Raw genomic sequence first — 15,084 nt, 5'->3', positions numbered from 1 at the left:
GAACAATCTGAAAAGGACTGCAAAGTAAGCATATTTGAGTATTACATACATAAAAGAAAGAATTTTATATCACCAGAAAGGAAAGCAAATACAAGATTGTGACATAAAGTACTGCAGTTGCTTTGGAAAACAACCTAGCAATTTCTCAGAGGGTTAAACATAGAATAACCACATGACCTTGCAATTCCTCTCTTAGTTATACACTCGAGAGATAGGAAACCACATGTCCATACAAAAACCCGTACACAAATGTTCATGGCACCATTTTCCTAATGACAAAAATGTGGAAAGAATCCAGATGTCCATCAACGGATGAAGTGATATATTAAATGTGGTATATCCAAACAATGGAATATTACTTGGTAATGAAAAGAAATGACTTACTGATACATGTGGCTATTACATCAATGGGTCTTGAAAGTAGGCTAAGAAGTTAATGACATAGCTATATGTTGTCTGATTCCATTTATATAAAAAGTTCAGCATAGGCAAATATAGAGACAAAAAGTAGATTAGTGGTTGTCTCAGGCTCACAGGGCTGGGAGGATTTGAGGAATAATGGGTAAAGGGGTAAGTTTCCTCTGGGAATAATGAGAATGCTCTAAAATTAATTATGCTGATGGATACACAATTCTGTAAGTAGTTTAAAAGCCGTTAAACTGGGGGCGCCTGGGTGGCTCAGTCAGTTAGGCGTCCGACTTCGGCCCGGGTCATGATCTCATGGTCCGTGAGTTCGAGCCCCACGTCGGGCTCTGTGCTGACAGCTCAGAGCCTGGAGCCTGTTTCAGATTCTGTGTCTCCCTCTCTCTCTGCCTCTCCCCTGCTCATGCTCTGTCTCTGTCTGTCTCAAAAATAAATAAACATTAAAAAAATTTAAAAAAAATTTAAAAAAATAAATTAAAAAAAAATAAAGCCGTTAAACTGGACACTTTATTTTATATTCTTTTATTTTTAAAATTTAAATGTCTATTTATATGATAGAGAAAGAGGTAGAGCATGAGCAGGAGAGGGTCAGAGAGAGGGAGAGACACAGAATCCAAAGCAGGCTTCAGGCTCTGAGCTGTCAGCACAGAGCACGACATGGGGCTCAAACTCATGGACCGTGAGATCACGACCTGAGCCAAACTCAGACGCTCAACTGACTGAGCCACCCAGGTGCCCCTGAATTGGACACTTTAAATGGGTGAATTCTATAATATGTGATTTATATCTCAATAAAGCTGCTTAAAAAATTATACTATCTCAATAAAACCTTAGAAAAATAAGATACTCCAAGAAAGGAATAGGAAGATTTGAAAATTAACCAAATAAAACTTTAAGAGGTGAAAAATATAATCATAAAATTGAAAACTCAGTAAGCAAGTTAAAGAGAAAAGTAGGCATGAATGAAGGGAGAATTGGTGAACTAGAAGATAGATAAGGATATTAATAGGAAACAACAAAAAAAGACAAAGAAAGAAATATATGAGAGATTAAGATCCTACATTTATCTAATAAAAGTTCTAGAGAAAATAGAGATAATGGAGGAGAGACAATATTTGAAGTGATAATGACTGAGAATTTTCCAAAATTGATGAAGGACTCAGATCATCAGATTGGATAAGTGCACTAAGTCCTATGTAGGATAAATAAAAACAAATTTCTGCCTGAGATTTTTAAAAAAATGTTTATTTATTTTGAGAGAGAGAGAGAGAGAGAGAACACAAGCAGGGGAGGGGCAGAGAGAGAGGAAAAGAGAGAATCCCAAGCAAGCTCTATGCTGTGAGTGTGGAGCCTGATGTGGGGCTCAATCCACAAAACTTCAGATCATGACCTGAGCTGAAACAGAGTCAGATGCTTAACAAATTGAGACACCTGGGTGCCCCAGGGAGGGATGTTTAAACTTATTCCATCTTCTTTGGAATAATTATCATAAAGCTGGACAGACAATGTTACTAGTTAATCAATGAAAAGTAAGTGAAAGAATGTTGATTATCCTAATAAGCATAAACAATGTATTTGTTGCTCTATCACATATAAACTATGGAATTAAAAAAAAATGATTACAGGGGTGCCTGGATGGCTCAGTCAGTTAAGCGTCTGACTCTTAATTTTGTCTCAGGTCATGATCTCAGGTCATGATCTCACAGTTGTAAGATCCAGCCCTTTGTTGGGCTCAGCACAGACAATGAGCCTGCTTATGATTCTCTCTCTCTCTCTCTCTGTCTCTCTCTGTCTCTCTCTCTCTCTGCCCTTCCCCTGCTCAATCCCACGCATGTTCACTTTCTCTCTTTCAAAATAAATAAATAAACTTGAAAAAAAAAAGAAGATTACAGGGGCGCCTGAGTGACTCAGTCAGCTAAGCATCCAACTCTTCGTCTTAGCTCAGGTCATGATCTCAAGGTTTGTGGGATCGAGCTCTGAGTCAGGCTCTGCACTGACAGCGTGGAGCCTGCTTAAGATTCTCTCCCCCCCCCCCCCGCCTTTTCCCTGCTTGTGTTCTCTTTCTTTCTCAAAATAAATAAGTGGACTTAAAAAAAAATTACAGTTAGTTTCATTTGTATTAGTGTTATTTTGGTTCAGGAATTTTATTTTAAAAATTTATTTTATTTTATTTCATGGAATGCTTCATGGATTTTTCTCTCATCCTTGTGCAGGGGCCATGCTAATCTCCATATCGTTCCAATTTTGGTATATGTGCTGTTAATGCTAGTGCTTGGTTCAGGAATTTCAAAATGGGTTTAGAATAAGCTCTTTCATTCTAAACCTAATATTTTTTTTTTACCTCCAATACAGTTTGAGTTAGTTTCCTGTCACTTGAAACCAAAGAGTTCTAAATAATATACTTGCCTCCCATAAAGATAGAGCAGCATAAAATAAAACAGAGATAAGATAGGTTCATTAAAATAAAGATTAAGTGAATATGAATCATGTAATAAAGAGGGAGGCATAATGGTCTCACCAGAAATTTTAGGCTAAGGATAACTGCTGTAGTTGAGAACAAAACTTACCTTGACTTTCTTAGCAACCAAGGGAAAAAGGAACCTCAATAAATTACTTTGTTCTCACTGTCAAATAAAAAAGCCTATTTCTTCATCAAGATAATGGAATATTATTCAACCATTAGAAAGAAGGAAATCTCAGAGTGCATGGGTGGCTCAATCGGTTAAGCATCTGACTCTCGATTTTGGCTCAGGTCATGATGTTGCAGTTTGTGGGATCGAGACCTGCATTGATTGGGCTCTGCACTGACAGTGTGGAGTCTGCTTGGAATTCTGTGTCTCCCTCTCTCTCTCCCCCTCCCTAGCTCTCTCTCTCTCTCTCTCTCTCTCTCAAAATAAATAAATAAACATTAAAGAGAGAGAGAGAGAGAGAGAGAAAGAGGGGGTGCCTGGGTGGCTCAGTTGGTTAAGCATTCGACTTCAGCTCAGGTCATGATCTCAAGGTTTGTGAATTCCAGCCCCGCATCAGTGTCTCTGCTGTCAGCACACTTCAATTCAGATCCTTAGTCTCCCTCTCTCTCTCTGCCCCTGCCCCGCTTACATGTGTGCTCTCCATCTCTCTCTCAAAAATAAATAAACATTTAAAAACAATTTTTTTAGAGAAAGAAAGCTTGCCATTTACAACAACATGGATGGAACTTGAGGGCATTATGCTAAGTGAAATAAGTCAGACAGAGAAAGGCCAATATTGTGCGTTATCACTTATACGTGGAATCTAAAAAAAGCCAAATTCACAGAAACGGAGTATGATTTATAGATCATCAAATATTGGGAGCCAAGGACCCTCTATCTGATGACCAGGATTAACTGAATTTGTCAAGGGAGAGGAAGTGAGTCTGTGGTGCTGATCTTATGGGGTAATCGGGGTTCCCTTTCCACAATTCTATCAACAGCAGGGGGCTCAGCACAGAGGTAGGTACAATATTAGCTGTCCTGGTTGAGTGAACAAGTTACTGAAGCAACCTGAAGAACTTGCGCATAAATTCACAGGAAACTTCTAGAAAGAACTGGAAAGAGTACAAAGGGAGTGAGCAATCCTACAATAATGGTGGCTGCCAGAGTCAGAGAAAGGGTGTTTATTAATGTTAATGTGATCAAAATGTAACCCCCTTGCTAGTAAGATCTGAGACACAGGATTACATGTAATGTACCAAGGGGTATGCTTCCAAGAACTAAAAGAAATATTGTGGTAACTACATAAAAGACTAGAAATGATGATTTCAAATATAACATCCTACCCTTCACAAACAGAATGGGCACCATTGGCTCTGCAGAAAGGTTACTCCATTTTCAACTCCTTGCTTCCTGGCCAATTTCAGAATTTTTCCTTGATCAAATTGGTGTGTATCTCAGGCACGTTGCTGAGCTAAAACTATTTGTTTGTGTTTTTTGCTTCCTTTCTCTGTGAAAGCCACATTCTCTCTATCTCCAGTCTATAGCTCTCTATCTCCACTTCTATCTTTATCTCTACCTACATGTATTTCTCTCCAGGGGAAATTTTGAATTTGTTTGAGGAAGACAGTATATAGCACAGCTGTGCTCTTGACCTCTTATGAAGAGAGGGTGACCATAGGAGTAAATCAGTTATGAGAGTGGGCAAGAGGGCTAACAATGACTATGAATGAGGAAGAGTCAGACCAACCCGTTCCTCTCTGGTGGTGTGGTTCAGGTAAGCCAGGGTGATGGACAGATTCATAGCTTTTTAAATAACTTTGCCTCGAATTTGCTTCCAACTGGAGAAAAATTACTAGTGGTCATCCTTGGCCTTGTCTCGTTTCATGTTTCTGTTAGTGACTTGGAAGGCAACATGGAAAGCATGGTTGTCATAATTATTAACGTCACAAAGCCGGTAAAGGTTTTTTGGTGAAAGACTCAATGTCTAGAAAGGCCCAGGTAGGCTGGAATGTGAGTATAAAACTTACAAATAAAATGTAATAAAATTAGTCAAGCAATTAACATTAATCAAAGTCAAGTAAGATGAAATCAATTGCATTCCTAATGTATGCCAACTTGACAAGTTTCATGGAAGGAAAAAATGATTCAATGGGATGAGGAGGCAGCTACGGAAATCAGCACAATATTAACCTGTAATGACACAGCGTTTTGTCCAAATGGAAGCAGGAAACCACTCTGTGGTTGTGTTCTGACGATGGGGGAAATGTAAACAGAATCTGGATACTCATCTTTTGGAGAGGTTGAACAAGTAGGCCAACAGTGGTGGCAGGAGAAAGGGAAGGAGAGAGATCTGGAAGCCATGTGATGAGATAAGAATTCAGCATGTCTGAGATGATTATCCAGGAAAAGGGAAACTTTAGGGAGCATGTGACAGGGATGGTCAATTCATTGGAAGGGAAGTCATGTGGAAGGCAACTGTTGTTATTCTGTCTGCCTCCAGAGGGCAGAAACAGGACCGTTGGGGGAAAGTGGCAAGGAGACAGGTGTCAGAAGACTTGGTATAGATTTGGCGTTGCTGATAAAAGGCATTCTCCGCAAGAAACGTTTCCCTCTTCCTGGTGGCATTCGGGCTGAGCTGGGTGCTTAGCTGTCACAGACATGGAAACAGATTCTGATCGGGGAGGAAGAGCACCTCAAAAACCTTTAGCTCCCTGTCAACCCTGTGGTTTTATGAGCCCTGGCACTCATTCAGCTTCTACCTGAATAGTTTCTGATGACTATGGAATGGATATTCTTGTTTGAAGTGACTTTACAAAATATATATATAAAATATAAAATATATATTTATATAAAATATTATATATATATGGTGAAGCTATAACATTGTTCTAGAAAAGTGGGTTTGACTGAGGCTGAAGTATTGCTCTTAATTTTTTTTTTTAACATTTATTTATTTTTGAGACAGAGAGAGACAGAGCATGAATGGGGGAGGGGCAGAGAGAGAGACACACACAGAATCCGAAGCAGGCTCCAGGCTCTGAGCCTTCAGGCCAGAGCCCGACGCGGGGCTCGAACTCACGGACCGCGAGATCCTGACCTGAGCTGAAGTCGGACGCTTAACCGACTGAGCCACCCAGGCACCCCTGAAGTATTGCTCTTAGATTGTGTTATTGACTGAGCTGGCTGTCGTTTACTCTAGTTAGTACTCCAGTAAATTCAGAGTAATCCAAACAGGATTAATTGGCTTTTTCTCAATGTTCATATTGAAACTGGTATCAGATCTGGCTCAGGACATCAGAACAAGAAGTAAAGGCAAAGAGTTAATGCCCTCTATCTAAGGTCAAGATTGGGTTTCAAGATTAGAGGGCAAGACTGCGCCTGCCTGGGAGAATCTAGCAAAGGAAGGGTATTGAGACAGGAACCTACCTAGGTCTTCTAGATACTGTGTATTCCTGGCTGTAGTGATCTCTGAGAAAGAAGTTTAAATTTCAACAGTCTAGACTTAGAGAAGGTGTTCAGAGGTTTCATGGTTTAAGATTTTTTTTCAATGCTAGTTTTAAAACTCATGCTTTCTTACATGTTAAAGTTGCATTTCTTTTGTTATAACGTATTTGAAATCAGGAAGTATCACTTTGTTTTTTTTTTTTTGTTTGTTTGTTTTTTTGTTTTTTTTGTGTTTTTTTTTAGTGCCACGCAGCCTATATTGCATGGACAATATAAAGGCTTGGGGTGCCTGGGTGGCTCAGTCAGTTAAGTGTCAGACACTTGATCTAAGGGCTTGAGTTCAAGTCCCACAATGGACTCTGTGCTGAGTGTGAAGCCCACACACACACACACACACACACACACACACACAGAAAGGCTTACAAGTCTGTATATTTTCATACAGACCTTATCTTCCAGGCATCTTCATTTGGATGTTAATTTTTGTAATTGAGCAAATTCTAAAATGCTTTTGGAGCAAAGTTATGATTACAGTTCCATAATTTAGGACCTAGAGAGGCAGGTGACTTGGGTTGTCAACACCATATGGGAAGACTCGTTGCCTTGTAGTCAGGCCCTCCTTCCCATCTGCAGACCATCTCTCTGGCCTAAGTCTGTATCATCTCCCATCCAGGGTAGGTTCAGGGCATGCCTTTCTGGCAAGGGCCTTCTGCATCCTGCTGCCAGAATAGTCAGCTTTGAAACCTACTTCAATCACTCCATGACTCTATAACCTCACTGTATTCAATTTGAACCCTTCAACGTACAGTTGAGAGCCCTTCTGACATTTTAAAAAATGTTTATTTATTTGTTTTGAGAGAGAGAGGGAGAGAGAGAGAATCCCAAGCAGGTTCCTCACCATCAGCATGACCTGAGCTGAAATCAAGGGTCAGATGCTCAACTGACTGAACCACCCAGGTGCCCCTGAGAGCCCTTTTGAAGGTCCATCTTTTTCCTTGAAGTTTCCAATTCCTGTTCTATTCATTCATTCATTCATTCATTCATTCAAAGAGAAACCAATATTTATTTATTGAGTATTGGCTGCTCGAGGCTTTTAATTCTTACAACTTTAACAGAAGGCAAATCACCATTTAACAAATAAATATTTATTTAAATGTTTAACAGAGGACTCAGAGAACTTTAAGAACTTGCCCATCATCATTGGCTTTTGTGTGATTATAATTTCCATGCCCTTTGCCTACCCCATACTTCCTCTCATTCTGCAAACATTTCTTGTGGTTTCTTTCTGTGCCGAAACTGGTATGAGGTGCTGGGATAAGAAGATGAATGAAGCACTGAGATCATGTATATGAACATACAGTTACAACTGTATTCTATATATCGATTCTTCTTAATTAGAACGAAGTTAGTCTAGTGGAAGAAACAGGCAGAAATAATTGAAATCAGGAGAGAAACAGGAGTGTGCAAGGAGAAATAGGATTCAAGCACTTGCTGAACTTAGGACCAAAAAAGGATACACACACACAAACCAAAACCAAAAACCAGAATACTGAGAAATAGCTCCTTTCTTTTTGGAATTTACGATTCGATTTTGGGGATGTGTGAGATAATAGTGAATCTAGGCAAGCGTGGCCCTCCATCCTTTCAGCCAAATGTCTCCAAAGGGGCTCTTGAAGCCATCTTTCTAAAAACATGGTTCTAACCTAGGTGATAGTCCTGCCTGGGAAGGAAAAAAAAGAAAAAGAAAAGAAAGAAAGAAAGAAAGAAAGAAAGAAAGAAAAGAAAAGAAAAAACGCAGTGCCCCCTGCCGCCCCTCCAGCTCTGGTCTCAGCTTTTCCAGCTTCCCCCAGAGCCAGGTCTTGCAGTGCCGCTGAACTCTCATGATTTGGAAGCACACCTCTGTCCTTGTGCACGTGCTGTCACTTGTTTGGAGCATACCTCTTCCTCATCACTGTCCTAAGATCATGCAGACGTCTGTCTTTGAGCTCCTGCTAAAATCACTGCCCGCCTCCCCACAGTCTGATAGCTCTTGTCCCCATAAACTCTGTAATTCTTTTTAGTTCTTCTCACATCGCTCTGAATCTAGTGCTTATGTCCTCCACTTGATTGGGTCTTGTTCATTTAAAGAAACTTTTTTTTAAGTTTATGTATTTATTTTTGACAGAGAGAGTAGGGGAGGGGCAGAGAAAGAGGGAGAGAGAGATTTTCAGGCAGGCTCCGTGCTGTCCGCAGAGAGCCCGATGTGGGGTTTGAACCCACAAACACTGAGCCAAAACCAAGAGTCAGATGCTTAACTGACTGAGCCACCCAAGCACCCCAGGTCTTAATCATTTTTGTATCCCCGGCATCAACCTAGCATTGTGCCTTGAATAAAGACCCCTGATACATGTTTGTTGAATAAATTAATCGTAAAGTATGTGGAAGAATTGAAATGAGTAGATAAATTGGCAAACTTCAGAGGGCAGAAGGTTAAATTCACATGTGGAAGGAAAGACTTGGCAAAAGGAAGTAAAAGCAGGCAAGAGAAATTGAGAAGACTGGGGTTAGTTGCTTGCCCTGAAATTTCAGTTCTTTGCCAGGTTCAAGAAAACTCATTAACATGAAATCTGGACACATCTTTCTTTTCTTCTCCTTCTGCTCCCCTCTCCTCCTCCTTCTTCATAGGCAATTGTGATAATATCCCATCTCTACATGTCTGAGCTAAGCTCTGAGTGCTATAACAGCTTTTTAAAACATTTTTCATTGCAGTATTCTTTTATGTTTTTCTGGCTTTAATACAGTACTATGTACAATAACTTTATCTGATAGTTGATGCTGAATGCCATTATTTAGAATACCTGGGAAGCTGAGGAGAGAGGGCAGGGAAAACTGCCTCTTCCCTCCTGGATAATTTGAGGGGTGGGATGGGATGCAATCCGTTAATCACTTTGAGCCTCTACAAGAGGAATACGTTACATTTACTTAATATAAACTCAACAGTTATCTAAGGGGTCCCATTATGCACTCAGCTATGTTTGACAGGACAGAAATACAGATATGAATACGGATCAGTGCCCTTGTGAGCGCATATGAGTACTGAAAGGGGGAAACAGACATTTTAACTTTGGTATAATAAAATCTGTTCATGCTATGTTGGTTGTGTGAACAAGTGCTGTGGGAAATAGACAAGGGAGTGACAAAATAGCTCACAAGGTTGTGGGGATTTAAAAAAAGTTAATAGATGTGTAAATGAAAAGGCGTCATAGAGTCTTTGCTTATTACTCAGCAAACACTGCATTTATATTGCTGTTTGGTGATGTGTTGCAGAACGCCAGCCCTCGAGTTTTAGGAGCTGCTAGTTCCCCAAAGCCTCCGACTTCTTTAGTCTGGCTGAATCAAAGAGTGTCTCGTCAGTTGCGCAGGCCTGGGGCGCACGGGAGGCTCCCACAGTCCTGCGGAGCTGAGATTGTGGTGGCGGTTTTACTCTGCAGTTTACGGCAGTGGGCGGGCCCCAAATCCCCATGTGGTCCCGACATCATTGACATGGCGGAATCCCCCATCAAACCCTCCTGGTAGTTATTTGAGCGGCGGCGGCGGCCGGAGGAGGAGGAGAGCGGCGGCGGCGGCGGCGGCGGCGGCGGGAGCGGCGAAGGGGCAGCGGGGATCCTCGAGACTACCGGCTGGGAAGGCGTGGGCGACCCGGTGTGTGGCGCGCCCGGAGCCCCGCTTTTCAGCCCGAGGGAAGGTAAGGCGTGCACGATCGGCAGACTGGAGGCACCGGGACCCCGCACCTCCGCAGCCGGGTCCCGCGCGCTGGAAAGCCCCGGCCGGACGCGGAGTCCGCGGGAGTGCGATCCTGTCCCGGAGCGCTCCGGGCGCGCCGGGCTTCCCGGGGAAAACTTGGCGCCAGAGTGCTAGGGCGCCCCGCGCTCGCCTGGGCACCCCGGGAACACGGGGCCCGGGAGGGGGCTGGTCTCCACTTTGGGGCCGCATCTTGCTGGGTTCTGCCCCCCCCTCCCGTCGCCCCAGCTTGCCTGGGTTTGGAGGAGGGAAAGAAGCGGGTAGATTCTTCTTGATGAAAAAAATCTGGGCAGTGGCTCCCGGGCTCTCCCTCCCCCCCTCGCCCTCCCCATCCTTCCCAGCAGATTCTGTCCGAGGAATCTGCTCCCCCTCCCGGAATCTCCGCGGCAGGAACGCTGCCCGGGAGGGGGAGGGCGGGCGGAGAGGCCGAGGAATCTTCGACGTGTCACTTTCTGAGGCTGTAGATTTCCATATGGTGGAGGGAGGAGGGCGGGCGTGCGAAGTGGGGCTGGAAGTTGGGGCCGCCTCTCCGCGCCGGGCGGGGGCGGGCCGGGACCTCAGACCCTGGGATGCTCGCGGGGAGGGTCCGGGCCCGCAGCCCCGGGAGCCGAGCCGGCCCCCTGCCCCCGGCCGGGCCTCTCCAGGACACTCCCCGCCTAGCCGCTGGCCACCTCCGTGCGCGCCACGTCCTCCCTCCCCGTCCTGCCCCCCGGGCTCCCCCCGGGCTGGGGGCGGTAACCGGCGGCCACGGCCGGACTCGGCGAGCCTAGCGGCTGGAAGATCGGGCGGGGGAACGGGGCGCGGCGGGAAGGAGCGGGCGACCCGGTGTGTGGGCCAGCGTAGCTCCGGTCAGTCGGTCACCCCGAGGGGCGCCCCGGCCGGGGGTGGGGCGGGCGGCGGAATCCGCGCCCGGAGGCGGCCGGGAGGGGCCGCGCGGACCGTCTGGTGCCCGCGGCGGGGCGGGGGCCGGCCAGCGTGGGAAGGGCCTGTCACCCTGGGAGGAAAGTGGGGCCTCGGGCTGTGCCAGCGAACTTTCCCAGAGGTCCGGGTCCGGGCGCCCCGTGGGAGCCCGAGCACGGGGCCCAGTGTCCCGGGAGACTGGGCTGGGCCGCCTGGAGGCGCCGTTGGCGGAGAGGCTTCCAGGAGTGCGCGATTGGAGTTGGAGCTTTTCGAATCTCAACTCCCACCCTGCCATCCCAGACGAAGGGAAGCAGTGGCATATTATCCAGACAGTGCCGTTTTGCGACTTCCTTAAAAGTTACAACTTTTTATTTTCTCTTCTGCCTAGCATTTCCTTGGAACAAAATTTGGAATTGGGCCGCTATGAGCCGACGCTGGGGCCCCCAATCCGCACGTTTATCTCTCCATCCCCGTAGGTTTCTAGTCTCCCTCCCCCTCTTACACTCAGGCTTAATCATATTTTGGAACGGGCGAGGTCTTTTGTTGGGTGGGCACCCTTTGATTGCTTGTCCGTTTATTTTTTTAATGTGCAGCTAATTTGATTTGAATTTCCGCCAGTTTCCAGGCCCTGCTAGGGAAAAACTAAGGGAGAGGAATAAGCCACTTTTTTTCTTTTTTTCTTTCTTTTTTTTTTTAAAGCGTGGAGAGAGGTGGGGCATTGGGAAAGGGGAGGCACTGTGGTTGTGGGCAAAGAGTCAGAGGGAGCAGACAGACCCGGAAGAAAAGGAATCGGCTCTGGAATAACACTTTTTTTTTTTTTTTTTTTTTTTTTTTTTTGAGGCTACAGGCCTTGGGCAAAAATGCACCGCTCTGTTCTGATTTCTACTGCCTGAGTTGCTTTTCCACTCTCAGGCTAAAACTGTGACTCTGGGGACCTGGACAGGATGGGGAAAGAGGTCCAGAACCCAAGGCAGCCAGTGGCCCTGGTTTTGTGCTTTTTGGGGGGGGGGGGCTTGGTTCCCCCTCATTGGAGGCAGGCTTTGTGGACCCAGCGTTCATTCAGTTCCCTGGTTCCCAGGGAACAGCTGTTAATGAGAGTAAAGTCTTTGGGCATGTTTCTGGCCCTGCAAAGGGGACCTCACCCATGAAGGTGTAATTCTCACTTTGTTTAGAGGGTCACCCACAAATGGCTAAGAATGAGGCATAGCTGGTTTAAAAAAATCATTAAAAAGTTGTGTTTAAACTCGTATGTGCTTTTAAAGTGTTTTGGTTTAAATACTAAGAAAGAAACATGTATCTGTAAAGATCATGTTCTTTTAAAAGAGATGTTAAAAGTGCAAGATATCATCATGGAATAGGGGTTGTAGTTTCTAATTACAGTATATACAGTTCCAGAAAGATATTCCCGTAACCTTTTAGGACAGACTTTGGGGGTTTTGGGAAGAATGCTTGGGATTGGTTAGGAAGCTCTAGGAGTCTAGGTAGTAATTTATTCAGTAAGTGATGGCTCTCCTTAACACTTAATTTACTATGGAAGGATTTGATAGTGTCCTTAGAAGTTAACCAAAAGAACTTCTCAAACATTACAGTTTAGGAAGACAAGGCCCAGGACGGTTGCCATCCTTGGTGGAAGTCTAGTGTAGAATCATATTAATAACTACTCTTTCTTGAATATCTAATGTGTACTAAGGCCTGTGTACTGTGGTTTTAAATACATTCTCATTAAAGTTCTAATAACAATCTTTACATTTAGGCGATGTTATGAGCATTTTATACACAAGGGTGTTGAAGTTCTCAGAAATGAAACTGACTTGTGTAAGATCACATTGCTACCAACAGCAGGGTTTTCTTTAATGATGGAAATAGCTCTATGGCTGTGTTGTCCAGCATGGCAGCCACCAGGCACATTAGCTTTTGTGCTTTTGAAATGTGGCTACTGCAATCGAGGAACTGTGTTTTACATTTTACTTACTTCTTAAAAAAATTGTATTTACTTTTAGTTATTTTAAACTGCTACTTGTGGCTAGTGGTTACCATATTGGAGATCACAGTGTAGAACTTTTCTGATTCCCAGATACATTCACATTTAACTCGATCATCCTGCTTTTTAGATCTAGTTCAGTGTTCTTTTTTACCACCAGAAGATGCTTAGAGTCAACCTTCTAGTAGAATTTAAATGCTGAGTTAGCGATAGCTCAGTATTGCTTTTATACCTGGAGTGGATAAAATAAGCACATTAAAAAAAAATGCTTACATAGCATAATTAAAACTGATGGACAAAACTTTAAATGACATTTTCTTGTTTGCTTGAAATAATTGTTTATAGGAATTGCTGAAAAGGCAGACCTTTTTGGTTATTTTAGTGTAATACAGGAGTGTAAATAGGCAATATGAAAAGTCACTGATGGGGAGTTAAAAAAAAAAATGACCCGCTTAATAGCCATGTTTGCCAGTTCAGTGGGTGATTCTTTTCATATGACTGCATAAGTGTCAGGTAAATAATACAGTGAAACCATCGTTCGCTTTTCCTTATGTAGGTGGACATGTAATCTGAAGAATTAAAATCATTGCTTTACTGTCAAAGAATAAAATTCAGATATAAAACACTAGATTCATCTATGAATTGGGAAGAATATATTTAAGATGAAAATAAACCTCCAGAAACACTTGGTGGCAAATGGTCAAGTGGTTTTTTGATTAGTGAGTTTCATTTATTTCTGTTGCACTTTAGAATTCTTTTAACAGAAGGAATTTCAACAACTTTCTTGATTTTGTATGAAATCGTGAACATTCCAACTCATGTTAAATAATAAGCCTTCATCTGGATTCTGTACATAAATGTCCAGTAGTCGAATACTTTTGTGTGTGGGAGGCATACTACTTGCAGGGAAAGACAAATGGTAAAGTCATCTCTTTCTGTTAGGATTTTTAAAGAAGTAACTTCCAGGTTCAGTATAAATATATCTGAATCTGTTGTACCTTTCGTAGTTACCGTATTTCCCAGGATTGGTTGCAGTTCATTATCCCGACGCTAGAGCATTACATGATCCTGAAAGACCTATACTTCTAAATCAGCTCTAAGTTGATCTGTATCATGTTAGTGTTCTGTGAATTGCATGGCCTCCAAGCTCTTTCAAACTTGTAAATTCAGTCACAGGTAAGTCATTAGTTAATGACACTGTTGAGAGAGCTGAAACACCCTTTTCATACCCATTTCTGACCCTTGGGAGCCCAGTTATTTTCAAGGAACCAGGATAAAGACCACGTTATAAATAGGATTACAGTGTTCTCGTGAGTATGACCAATATAGGAAACACCGTTTAACTCATGATGCATGGTTCCATTTGTTGAATGTCAAGTCACTAATACAAATGGGAGCCTTACTAAAACTTTGAAAGATAAAAGATGTTGAAAGATTGGCAAATAATGGGCAAAGATTAGAAATCTTAAAAGTCTAGTGAGGGCTGCTTCAGAGCATCAGTTTGAAATCAGAACATCTACGCTGCCAAAGACTTGCTTTACTTTTTAGCTGTGTGTTTTGATAAACTTCTGAACCTCTCTCAGTTTAGGTGTCCCGATTTTATTATGAAGAGAAAACATCTCATCCGTGTCATTCCCCCCCCCCCCCCCCCCCCAAATAGTTGTCCCAAGGGATTGATGAGTCAGTGTATTGAAAAGTATTTGGGGAAATAGTATGCAAACTCCATAGTTTGTTATATATCAAAGTTTAAAACTGAGCTGTTCCTATTCTATTAATTTGCACATTTTTAGGGACGTCCGCATTGCATGTGGACAGTTTGAAAAATGATTTATTTTCCCCTTTCTGATGAGTAAATAAAGCTTAAAGCTTTAGATTGCTGTGTTCATTTTCTCCCTACCCTAGTAGAATAGTTGATTTGTGACCTCTCAAAAATTGTACTGTACATAAGTCATCCCAGCTCCATGTTTTGGGGAAGTTTTTCCTTAGATGTAGCCTATAGCTGGCTAGCATTGCTGACGTGGCATGCCAGTTTGCGTGGTTCAGGGTTTTTCTTAAGAGGCAGGGAAAAGAGTGCAATCTTTTAGAGGAACTTCCAATACTGAA

At 43.2% G+C, this 15,084-nt stretch overlaps 1 protein-coding gene and 1 non-coding gene across 5 annotated transcripts in view; one reads left to right on the top strand and one right to left on the bottom strand.

Moving 5' to 3' along the window:
- FNDC3B (fibronectin type III domain containing 3B) overlaps positions 1–15,084 on the top strand; it is a 409,533-nt gene that overhangs the window by 38,718 nt on the left and 355,731 nt on the right. For 3 of the 4 annotated variants that reach the window (XR_006207084.1, XM_042954943.1, XM_042954949.1), the window contains exon 1: positions 9,966–10,044. The exons of the other annotated variant lie outside the window; for it this stretch is intronic. The gene's annotated coding sequence lies outside the window, so the exon portion shown is untranslated. Of the gene's footprint in view, positions 1–9,965; positions 10,045–15,084 lie in introns of those variants that run through there. 4 annotated transcript variants of the gene reach the window in all.
- Positions 2,592–2,695, bottom strand: LOC122198999. The gene has a single exon (XR_006193281.1). It is a non-coding gene; the product is annotated as a U6 spliceosomal RNA (small nuclear RNA).

The sequence above is a fragment of the Panthera leo genome, chromosome C2 (genome assembly GCF_018350215.1).
Source record: "Panthera leo isolate Ple1 chromosome C2, P.leo_Ple1_pat1.1, whole genome shotgun sequence".
In the NCBI taxonomy this organism is placed as follows: domain Eukaryota; kingdom Metazoa; phylum Chordata; class Mammalia; order Carnivora; family Felidae; genus Panthera; species Panthera leo.
This window is presented reverse-complemented; position numbering and strand designations above follow the sequence as displayed.